Raw genomic sequence first — 13,727 nt, forward strand, 5'->3', positions numbered from 1 at the left:
TACAGAAAAGGAAATAAAGGAACTGGGAACCCAAGTAGATAGCAATCTCTCCTTGGATAACCATAATGCCAAGGTGGTTAAAATATCCTTTCATGTTGCCTCCCCTAATCTCAAATGGGTTTGCATCCAGAACAAAGGAGGCCATTGTGCATCTCTACTCATGACTTATAAGACCCATTAAATGATACAGCACCTCATTTGGGATGTACCTTACAAGACAACTGCAACAGCTTGGAAGACCACAACAGTACCACACCAAGAGGATTACTGACCTCAAACAGATGACCTATGCAGCCCAAATAAAGAAACTCCAGCTGTACTCGGTTGCATACCACGTACTCACAGGTGATCTCTGCTTGACATACAAGGCCCATGTTCAACCCAGTATTGCTGGATGTGCTCCACCTAAACAAAAGCCCATGAGAGCCACATGCTCTAGGGATATACACCTAACCACAATGATAACTAGGACGTGCTGGATTTATAGATTCCTGACCCGGAGACTCCCCATGCTTTGGAACATGATTCCAATGTACATCAGGCAGGGTCCCTCACCAGCACTCTTCAAGAGAAACATTGACAGGTGGATGGGAGACAGACATGTACCCCGGGGATCACTGCAGTGGCTCTGCTGGACAGAGGCACAAGGAACTAATGGCTCTGCTGTTCAGAGGCACAGGGAACTAACCTAAGGGGGTGGCAGAAGCCAACACACTCCAGCTATGCTTATAAATACTCTTGGGCAGACAACCTAGTACCTACCTTTGAACTTATTACATGTCTTATGTGCATGGATAGTTAACTAGCTCCTCCATTTTACTTTGCTATTATGCTGATAAACTGTCGGGTGACTACAAGTCATATGTATCCTGTTATTGTGTATTGTAAATGCCAATAGACATAACTAATGTTTGCCTAACATAACAGTAATGCTATGTAAAATTGAATACATATCTGCCTACAATACTGTACATTACACAGTTATTGGCACAATATCCCACAATGCAAATCATAATTGCACAGTAGGCCAACCTTCGATATGTTATTCTCAGTAATACACCCATACATATGCCTACTGTTACAATATATCAACATATATTATCCCCAGTTATAGCACATACTTGTTGGGCCAACCCTGCCACTGACAGCGGCTGGTGAGAAATGTTTTGGTTCAAAGCCGTTATATAGCATCCCTTGTGGTGTATGCGGTGTTTGCCTTGTGACCTACAGCAGTACACATGTAAATACTATAAGGGTTACTATGCTCAGCAATACATCACTACAAGATAACTGTTTCCATTATATGCATTGCGTACACTTTAAATATTACAGAACAGGTACTACATACACAGACATACTGAGTGTTCTTCATACCTTATTAGTAACCCGAGGTGTCGTTGACTGTTATTTCAATCCTTTTCAGTTTGCGTTTCAATCTTCTTTGTAATAGTCTGCTGGTATATACAGATGGTTTGAATGTGTGAAAAGCCATCCTTTTATAGTTAAATATCAGTAACATGTGCTATCCTGACCACCAAATTGTGTTCCAAAGTAATTAATTAGATGCACATCAGTTGTGCAGCTACTCCATTAGCCAATACCATGGCAACAGTGGTGTATAATTGAGTACTCCACTTGGGCGTTGTCCCTTTGCCTTACTTTCGAGGAAGATGGCCTGGATGTGTTGTTTGTGATGTATTTCAACAGCTATATGGAGACAGACAGAGATATATTAGCTTCATGACTCCTATGGATTGTGTGTAATGGCTAGAAGATGTTGCTCTACATGTGAGTACAGCTGTTATATTTCAGAACATTGCTACTTATGCAGGGTTTGTTTGTACCTGATACTTCTGCAGATGTTTCAGTCTGGCAAGGATGTTTGGGCAGCTCAAGGCTGTATGGCTATTCATATAATGTTAGGTGGTTTACAGTGTGCTCACCAGACATCTTTGGTTTGGTGTACATGTATATCATACTGTGCTGTTAATCAGTAATTAGTCACACTTCTTGGTGTACACTCAACCCTCTGAAACGGGATTAGTGCAAACAAACCCTGTAACATCAGCAGCTGTTCCATTGTATAACAGCAACTATTTCACATAGGGCCATGTTAGTGTGTCTCTGACAAGGTATGCTAAGGCTTCTGCCAATGTTGCACAGTGAGTGAATGATTTGTGATGTTATTACCATTTGTATTTTAATTGGTTTGAGTGTGGGGGAGATGTTAGTGGGTGTGCATAGCAGATGCAGGTGTGTAGGAACTGCTTTTATACATAATCGATATGTGTCCTTCCCTATTTGAACACCTACCCATTAGTGGACTAATACTATGGTAATTGCAGGCTGATTCATTAAGGCACTGTTAATTGGTTCCTGTATAGCATGCAGGTGATGCTAGTCCTTGAATCCTTTCGGCAATACATCAGAATGTAATAGTGTTGCTACATGAAAGCTGTCTGTGTATTTCTGTCATAGGTATTTGCAGTCATTGGAGTTGTGTTGGTGACTGACCCTCTTTGGTTAGGGTTGCCACCTTTTCAAATGGCCATAGTGGGACATTTTCGGGACACACATCAGATTTTACAGGCCAACGGAAACCCATAATCAGTACAAAGGATAGAACTTTCCTTTTTTGTCTAAATATAAGCTAATTCTTGTAGAAGTTTAGTTGCTTATCCTGTTTCTTGTAAGATGTAGGTAATTTAGATACAGAAATAACTATTGTATGCAACTATTACATTACGTATGGGACATAATTATGTCCTACAATCTCAGGACATATGCCAAGCTTAATATTTTTGGCCAGGGCACAACCACCCAAAGAGGGGCTGTCCCTTGCAAAGTGGGACAGGTGGCAACCCTATCATTGTCTCATGTCTATAGCACATATTTGTAATAGTGTATAGGCATATACTCTCTATATCCTATGTTCATGAAGTTTGGTCATGGTGGAATGTGTGATTGCTACGGTCCATGTTATACTCATATGTGAACACTTCAACCGCTGTATAAGGGATACCTATGGAATCCCGAACGCACACAATTCTGAAGCCCACAGACCGGACCCAGACTCCCATACTCCACATTACGACAGCGACATTCAAACTTGTGAAAGTAACACAAACATGGAACACACACACGCACATACAGACACACTGCTACCCACCACATCCAAACAAACCATCCTACACTACGTATGAGCAGGTAGGCAAGCCCCCTACACCCCCCACATGGGCGGCTCTGCCCCCCACACCCCCCTACTTTAATATTCTACCTCCAAGATCGCACAATCAGATACACAAAGCAAACCCACACCCACACCCATACATTACAGTCCCCCAGGGATACACACCACACTCAGAACACACACTTACACACACTACAGCCCTCAGAAACACACTTACACACAGTAACCTACATGAACCGCAACATCAGAAGCACTAACTAAATGTCCCTTAACATCTGGATTTTAAACCTCGCGCTTCTGGTGTTTCGGTACTGTGGTCTTTTGGTCTTTAAGCCTCATGATTATGCACGTCGGTATGTCAAGCATTCGGTATTTGGTAGGTATCCCATTTATATGTACCTCCATGGTTATGTAGATGTTGTTAACCTATCTATATATCTACATATATATGTATATCCCCATATATCGACATATCTCTCTCTCTCTCTCTCTATATATATATATATATATATATATATATATATATACATATATATATATATATATATATATATATATATATATATATTGATTTATATTTATATTCATATATATATATATATATATATATATATATATATATATATATATAGCATACACCTTTCATTGGGTACATGGCGGCTTGTCCTATTTCCACACATTCCTCACTTTTGTGTTTTAACCTGTCAGAATACAAGACTGCTGTTGGTACATCTCAGGTAGCATAGTGGTAGGCTATTGTGAAACTTGAATGAATGGTTGAGTGTTCTAATCCTGGCGGTGGTCATTTTACCTCTCAGAGCAGGCACTGGTAGTGCAGGGGTGATTAATGCACATTTCAGTGGTTGTGTGTCCTAAATGTTTATTATTCTGTGGAATACTACCTATATATGCAAGCTGTGGTTAAGGTGCACTATGTAACATGTAAATCATCTCTGACTTTATTGAGATTTGAACCAGGACTGCACAGATATTATGCAAATGCTGTAGCCATTATACTATTGACATTAATGGTCCTTCTGCATATTTCCTATGTCCATGAATCCTAAGTGTAAGTTTGGCTATTCAACAGGTGGAGCCACCCACACCCAGTGAGCTTCTTACAATACCGACAACACATGAATTGGGAGACTATACATTAACATCCTAACGACATTTGGCATAGCCACTCACTGACAAACTTCAGGGGAAACATTGATGTGTGACTGGGCAACAGTATATACACCCCTGGGATCATGTTTCCCAGACACATACAGCCAGGGTGTGGGGGAGCCACTCCAGTTTTACAGCGGCAAGACCTGTTGGGGAAATTGAATGCTGTTCAGTTGTCATGTTAACAAGCCCTTTCAAGATCACTATGTGCCGCTATCACCCTACAGTACCCCAGTCTTCAACAGCCTCCAGCAACTCTGCCCAGAATCACTTCATTGGCAATGCTTGACAGAGGCTCAGTTACTTCATCAATGGTGCAGGTAAAGCCACCACACTGTAGCTATGCTTCTAAGTGCCCTTGGGCAGATAGCCTACTACCTATCTATGAACCTCTACAGTGCAGGCCTTCTCCAACATTATATGTGATTATACAGAGTTTTCTGATCACAATATAGAGTGTAATTTCACCATGTAGTCAGACAACAGTTAAGCACAGCAACAGCATACAGACTACTGATACATAATCACTCCAAAAGCCTATCTTGGAAGCTAGTGGACATGTATAGGTTTCAGGCTTTGTATTGCTTACCAGTAGGTTACCTACAGGAAGGATGGGACACAAGCACAGATGGGATACATGCCTGCAACAATGCCATACCAACTTGCATGTGTCAGCCTAAGGCTTTGAAATGCTGTCCAAGGCAACTGACACCCCATGGTGCCATTTCTAGGCAGGTCTCAGAGGTGAATCTAACCTTCATGAACTGCACAATAGCAGAACCACTGAGGGTTAGGCTACTCAACACCAGGGTTAGTACTCACAACATGCATGCACTCACAGCACCCCTCAGTATGAACAACATCTGCATCTGTTCTGTGACTGGGACCTGTATAAGGCCCCTGTGAGCACACCGGCACTACAAGACTACAACCCATAACACACATTTCAGCCACTGAACATGGACTGGCACAGACATGGAGGGGGTGTAGACATATTCATTGGGGATACCTACACCTCCAAGTTATTGGGGCAGCATGATACCTCTGTGATCATCCATGTGCACTTAACATCAGCCATGACTGCAATGCAAACTGTGAGCTGCTACAGATAACCGTCCATGACCCAGGAGCACCACTACAACTATCTGGAGACAGTGGTAAACATGACAGTCCTACCAGGCACCCTGTTATTGGTCAATGTCAGCTACCCTACACTTAACTGGATAACCTTCTCGAGTATTCACTTCCAGGCCCAACACTTCCTGGGATTTATCACCTCATATGGCCTGTATCAGTTGGTAGATGGACTAACGAGAGGTGAAACCATACTAGAAGTGGTAATCACTGACATGTGCAACAGGTGCACTACAGCAGGGGTAAACCAGTCACGGTTTAGATCTGACCATGAACTATTCACTGATAATTTCCACTCCCAACCATCTCCCCCACCCAAGGAACACACAGTGAATATCTTTGCTACAGCTAAATTCACAGTACTAATGACAAAGGTGGGAGGGTTCACAGCCACCACGCTCAGGGATGACACTGCTCAAGATACAGACAGAATTATGAATGCACTCTATAAGCACCTACAAAGATGTATGGGTCATGCCATCAATGGTAAACCAGGACTCGCTACTCCTACACAAGGACAGCAGTCTGCTGAACCCTGCATTATACAGGCTATGCAACAGAAGTAGGACTGTAGTCCAGAACAACAGCAAATCCCAAGACATGCAGACATCCGTGACCAGTATTAGCAAGATACTTATGTTACTCATTTTGTAATCATCCAAGGTTGACATCCACAGGTAAATAGGCATGGATTTGGAATATGACCACAAAGGCTTCTTTGGCTATGTCAAGGATGCAAGCAGTAACACACAGATTTGCACTGTGCTGGTGCAATATTGCACTGAATATACTGACCCTACTGATATCAGCAACACACTTGATGATACATTTGGAGCAAGCTTCACCCCCTACTGGGCCCACAACAATACCCAAACCGTACAGTATCCCAGACATCTGAGACATACAGGTGGTAATGGCCCTTTCAAACGGCATGACAGGGCATCAATGAAGGCAGATGGTGTCCCAGACTGCATCCTGCAGACACTACAAGACAAAGTGACCCACCCGCATAATATAGCAATTCAACATCAGCCTCTACACAGGCTACATGGCCATTCACTGGAGCATGGCAACAGCTATTCCACTCCACGAAGATGATGACATAACTGACCATGGTAACTACCACCCCATAAGCCTGAGTAGCCTGATCTGCATGGCTATGGAGTGCATCCTCATGGCACTCATTAACATAGACGATGGTAACCTCCAGACACTTGATCCAACCCAGGTCAGCTTGACTGAATGCAGACCATGCATACTGAATCAGTTTGACATCTTACAGTCACCTAGACTTTGTGTGGGGTGTGGTAGTTCACACATACTACCTGGACCTTGCCAATGGTTTTGACACCAATCCTCACTCAGGTATTATTTCTACACTCACCAGCCAGTACATACACCCATACATCACAGGTTGGTTTGCCAACAGGTTTACACACACAACCCACATCAGCCTCCAGGGTCCAACTCTTGACCAGTCACAACAGGTGTCCCACAGGACTCAGCCCTGGGACCCCTACTGTTTGCCATATACTTCTCAGAGGTACAGGCTACACACGTGGACTACAGCAGGCCATGTTTGGTGATTACTGCAGAATGGGAGCCATAACTGACAGTCCAGCTGTCACAGACGTCATTCAAGGGGCCTCACATAGACCAACACAGGGTGTCAGAGTGATGGCCTCCAGCTAAAGGCCACATACTGCATGGTCATTCCATTTTGGGAAACTACACAAACATATATTAACACATGAGTGGCAGACACTATAATTCAGATGATGTAATGGGTATGTGAGAACTACATTACATAGTGACCTCTCCTTTGACAGTCATATGTGCAAATTAGTTAGGACATCCATCTATGTAAGCCATCTGATTGCTTAAGGGTTCACATCTAAACAGACTTAGGTTATTGTGCTCCTTTACTCATCAGTCATCAATCCCATCATCGAGTATGATAACTCATTTTGGATATACCTCAGATGACACATCTGACAGCTGGAAGGGGCACGAATGTACCTTGCATAGAGAGATAATGCCCTCAGACATGTGTCCTATGCTGCCAGACTGCATTAAGTCTTGCATTACTCAGTGGCATCTCGTTTACTCAGAGATGATATTTGCTGGCCAACAAAGCCGTGTCCAAGTCAGGCTTAATGGATATGCTCCACCTATGGGCATCCATGTCACAGTGAGCCACACACTGCAATGAGCTACACCTTGCCACAACCATAACTGGAAGATGCTGGAGTGACAGATTCCTGTCACAGGTACTCCCCATGATTTGGAACTACATCCCTGATTACATTATACGGAACTGCTCACTAACACTCCAGGGAATCCTTGCAGAGTGGGTGGGGAACAGTGGATACAACCCAGGGATCCTGCAAATGGTTCTGCTCCACAGAGGAGCAGTTAGTTAATCAATGGGGAGGCGACCGCAGACATATTTTGGCTATGCTTATGAATGGCCTCGGGCAGTTAGGCATGTACCTACCTATGTACCTATGAACCTATACATACAGTATCAACACATGCTGATAGCTTAATTTACTGTTCAGATATTGACTTACCTTGTGCCAATGGCAGTTGTGTGTACAATAGTTGAGGTCTGCCTATATAGGATGCACACAGTAGACCACATTTACATGTGGTCGTGTGTGTGCGTCTGCCATCCATGTTTGCTGTGTGTGCAGGCAGAGAAGGGTGTCAGTCCATAGGTGCCTACACTGTCAGTGTGTGTGCTATATGTTCCCTCTTTGCCAAGGCATGGGCATACTGGGCATGCCTCCGTCTGCCTACTGGGGCTGGCACAGGGTGTTCGTGGTCGGAGTCCCTATGTGTCTGTGGGGCCCTTGGCAATGGTGGTGGGCTGTGAGAGCCTTCAGCATTCTGTCCCTGCTGCAGCTGTTTCTGCAGGATCATATTGTGTAGCATGGCACATACTATGAAGATGTGGGCACACATGCCTGGAGAGTACTGCAAGGCTCCACCAGATATGTCCAAGCAATGGAACCATGATTTCAGCATCCCAAACACACGCTCTATGATGATTCTGGTTTCTGCGTGTGCCTCATTTTGGGGTTCTTGCATGGGTGTGTGTGCATTTCTGGATGGGAGTCATCATCCACAGTTCCAGTACATAGCCAGCATCCTCCACCAGGTGGCCATATGGGATATCCCCCCTGGCAAATACCTGATACAGCTGTGAGGCATGCCAGATGTGGGAGTCGTGATAGCTACCAAGGCTGCCAGCACACACATCCATGATAATGCCCTGGGCATTACACATGACCTGGCAGTTGATAGAGGGGTATCCTTTGCGGTTTATGTAGTGCCTACCCTGCTCACCGGGTGGTGTCTTGATGTGTATGTGCGTGCAGTCTATTGCACCCAGTACCTCTGGGTAGTCTGCCACACAGTGGAAGAGATGCATATTGCTGGCCAACTCCTCCTGCATTCGGGGGAAGTATATGTGCTCATCAGCATGTGGTAACATGGCATCTAGGAACTACTGGAATGCCCTGGATGCTGAAGCCTGTGAGATCTTCATGATATCCCCAGATGGCCTTTGAAAGGTACCTGTGGCTAGTATTCTCAACCTTACACATACCTTCGTGTCCACTGGGATGGGTTCCCCTCTGTTATTTCTAGGTCTGAGGCATGGCTGGCACAGTTCAACAAGTTGCTGTATGGTGTCCCTGTCCACCCTGTAATGCTCTATTATCTCCAGATCATGTAGCATCTGGCAGTTTACCCTGGGTCTGAACACTCTTCTCCTCCTCCGGTGCCTGAGATGGTTGTCAGCATCATCTTCCACACCATCATCAGTCTCCAACACATGCTGGTGAATCAAAGCTATGGCAGCCCCTAACATATACATATTAAATGTTCCCTGCCTGTATGCACTAATGGTGCAGAGAGTCTGGGAATACACAAGTGTGTGTGTGGGGCTTTCACACTTTATACTATTGTGCAATGGATGCCGCTGGTGTAATTGGGTGTTTATGTGCAATTCCAGCTGCAGGGCATCTTAATTATGGGTTTTACAGCAGGTACTGCTATTGTGGGGCCTTTGGTGATGACTTACACTTGGCTGCCGTGATTCATCTATTGCCCTTTACTTCACTTTTCAACCCGATTCCCCTCCCATTGTCAGGCATACATCCAGCTGCCTGCTTTCTTGTTTTGTACTTTTCAAGCCCAGGATTGTGTAGCGAAATGTGTTATGTAGCTGATCTGCTGCAAGTTTGCTTTGTTCTGCTGTGACAGTTCTCTTTTCTTTGCAGTACGGCACCTTCCCTTTCCTGTTCTGCAGAAAGCTGCTGGCAGCATTGTTAGCTGTTGTCAATGGCCCACTGTGAGTTCCTATGTGTTAATTACTCATTTGTTCTCCAATTACCATGCTGCAGCATTTCCTTATTGTCTTCCTGTATCCTTCCTATTTCAGCTGTGGTGCGCGCCTCGCACAGCCATTTACCGGGTTTCAGGCACATTTTCATCCATGTTCACATGCACTTTTAGTTACCTTGTGTGCTCTCAGCTAAGCAAAGCTATGGCTACTTCCACAACCCTATCCTGTGGCTTTGCTTAACAACAAGCAACCTGGATTAGCAATGCTCCAATCTGCTTACAGCTAAGGTGGCGCACCCCTCTCTTGATGTCATCTTTATCTCCAGGCCACAGCTCGGTGTTGTACTTTGCTTTGAGGTACATCCTTAGGCTGGCGGGAATTTTGCGATTCAGTATTACTTGACTCATTTACATGGCATTGACGACTAATTCATAGTTACCCCGCAGAACACTGTCACAGACCCTTAGCAACCCTTGCTCCATGGTTGTGGTGTAGTATGCGTGCCATTGACTATTATGTGGAATTCATGAAATGTGTTACAGTTTTATGACATATAAATATATTTTCATTGTGATCCCATTTGTGCACCGATGCACTGCGATTTTACTTTGCGTTAGTGTGGCCATGACATTAAATGTTATTTTTTATGTGTTGTGCATGTTTTTATGCCATTGGCTATATATTTAGCCATTGGCATATATTAACATTATAATACGTACGTTTGGTCCACTGTCATGGCTCTGATTTTATGTTTGAAAAAATGTAAACTTCTTTTGGTTTACATTTTTGCATGCTTATGCTACACCTGCACCACTTCATGAATCGCTATATACCTTCATTTGCATGCTACACTGCTGTGCATGGGGTAATTAGCATACATGTGCTGGGAGCTGAGCAGCTGTGGCATACGCTTGTAGTGCACATGGAAACAACTCGAACCTGAATCGCTCGGCGGCCATATTTGGTGTTAGATTGCCAACGCTACGCCTGTGCTTGGCACAAGCTTCATGAATCCCGAGGATAGAGTATAGACAGAATAAAGCACAATATTATCAAGCCCCCTTCCTAAATCATTTGGTTTTCAGGTTGTAGTATGAAATGCTCTGTTTCATAGCTAACTTCTATCAAGCAGTTTTAGCAAGTTGTAATAAACTGCATGCATGCTCATATTTTGCATGACAGAAAAAATAATTAAACTTTTATCAGTTCTCACCAGGGGCAAGGTTGGCTTGTTCTATTCAGTTGCAGGACTGCAACCCCCCAGCTGTAAAAAGAAAATAAAAGTAAAATGAAATCAGAACATTGTACATGCAGCATTTATGCTTATATTGAATCTGCTTGTATTGTTAATAACACAATAGGTAGTGTACTTGCTTTTTGTGCAGAAGGCTGTGGGTTCTACTCCCACATTATACAGAGGCATTGCTGATACTGTACTGTGTTGTACTTTTAATGGAGGTGGATACTGCAGTCCTTAGAATGTCCTCTTTGGTGGAGATACCCAGTAATGATGAATCTGTTATCAGTTTGCCATCCATTCCCTATTGCAATATTACTAGCCTATCATTTTTTATTGTAACATTGGGAATTTATTCAACGGTGACAGGCACTTTATTTGTAGATGAAACAATGAAATATTAAAGTTGTTTGCTAGCAGAAAACTCTTCATTAGTTACAGTTCTCTTAATGTGGAATTATTTAGATGACTTTTACTTCTGCAGAGATTGTGCATATTTACTGACACTGGTGGATTGTAAAAGTTTGAGTAGACTTTTATGATAGAAATGTTCTGAACTGGGCAGTTTTTTATTAGTGCATGCATTTTGTTTCATTGTTTACTGGAAAAATGTACAAAATAATAAATTTAAAATGCCCTCCAACAGCTGTACTGTATTATATGAGGAATATAATTTAATACAATCAGGAATATTTATCAAATAACACATATATGTTTTCTGTTCTAGGGGCCTATGATCTGAAAACGGTCCAGAGTTAATTTTTATCTGCCACTGGCCAGATGTATTTTCTTTGAATGTGGGTTTCAATGCTGTTTCAATGAATGTAAGTTTCAAGGGTAGAGACGTTTTAATGTTAAGTCTATTTACATTGTGAGACTGAATTGCTTTGTTTAGCAGATGTCTATTAGTGTTTGTGCTGTGAAATGTAAACTAAAACTTTTAAATGAAATCCAAATCATCATAGAAGTAAAGCAGTAAGCACATTACAGTGTTTATGGTAAATGGGGCAAAATAGCCAAGTAATTGGACATTGGAATAGCTGCAGTAGGGAGGCCCCATTTGTCCAAGATTTTGTGAGGGGGGGGGAGAGGCAAACTCAGATAGCCCCAGCTGAACTATACCTCTTATCTGTCGAGATTTTTGCAGAATGAATAGATTTTTGCTTTTTATTTTTGGATTGTTCCTCATAAAATTTGTGATTTTCGGGCAATTCGTTTAGGAATGACGTCACTAAATAATGACAGACATTGAGTTTCAGACTTCGTACTCATCAGAAAAATGCATGCTGATGCAAGACCTGTTCTTCTGTCAACTAAATTTATACAAGAGCAATTTTTAGTACTGTTTGTATGTTCCCCCAATATATTTGGCTTTGTCCAGATTTTCTGCATTAAGAGGATGAGAGGTACAAGCAAATAAATCACTTTATAGAATTAGGTATATCCAAACCTCTCAACTGTCCCTGATTTTGGCTCAGAATGTTGCTCTCCCCCTAATAATCCCTCTGCAAAATGGCAAATTTGGAAGAAAACATGGAGGGTTTACAATTAGTAAATAATTGTAATGATCAGAGTTATAGATTACTTTTAATTTCAGAAATGCATGTAGATTCTCTTATTTTTCAGCTGCTCAAGTTAACAGTACTGATATTAAAAACTGCCCATTCTTTGACAGCTTCCTAGATGTATTGTGTGGCTATTTTATATTTTTACTTCACATTTTTGGTCCGTTTTTCATAAAATTGTGGTTTTCTGGCAAATTAGTTACAAATCATTAAAGACTGAAGTTAGAAAATAATGACAGACATTTGAGTTTCAGATTTCACACCCTTCAGAAAATTCATACTAATGCATGACCTACCATTCGATTATCTTCCTAAGTTTATAAGAGCAATATTTAAAAATTGTCCTTATTTTTGGGCCTTTGTCCTACTTCTGTTTATGGCTTTCTCCGGATTTCTTGCTCTGGGGCTGAGAAGTATGACAAATGTGTCAGGGCCATCACCGTCAGCCAAAGACATTTCAAATTGTGACATACTTGTTGCACCCCACTCCCTCACATAGTGACTCTGGATGTGTCCAAGCAAGGCAAGGAGCAGTTATGCAGTGTAAGTGTGCAGAGTATCCCCCCATCCAAGGTGGACACATGTACTACAGTGGCTTTTCATCTGTCCTTGATTTGGCAGAATGTTCTGGATTTCATATTTTTATACTGTCGATTCATGCTTCTTATTCAAAAAATGCATGTTGTTGCAGTGCCTGTTGCTCTGTGTTTAATTAGCAATGCTTTAATGACCATCAGGTAAGCTTGTCTGAGACTGTAAGATGCAAGTTAACTTTAATAAGCATACCGTTAAAGAATTACCAACACTGAAATCTTTTTTGTTGTTGCCATGCAGAGAATATTTACATAACTAGATAGCGTGTAAGCCTTATATATTAAAATGCATATAACAGTATTTGTAATAAAGGACAGGATTACAGTATTTTCAGAAGCTCATTACATTTGTTGGAGACTTGCAGTCATCTTTGCAGGCATTACCTGTAAACTAAACAGAATGCCAATCTATCATGTGTGGTCCATAACCTGTGCAGTAATCCTTTAAGCAATTTATCTTGAGCTTGTTTCTTGTTCATTTTTT

The sequence above is a fragment of the Protopterus annectens genome, chromosome 2.part0 (assembly GCF_019279795.1).
Source record: "Protopterus annectens isolate FY-2018-M chromosome 2.part0, PAN1.0, whole genome shotgun sequence".
Taxonomy (NCBI): Eukaryota; Metazoa; Chordata; order Ceratodontiformes; family Protopteridae; genus Protopterus; species Protopterus annectens.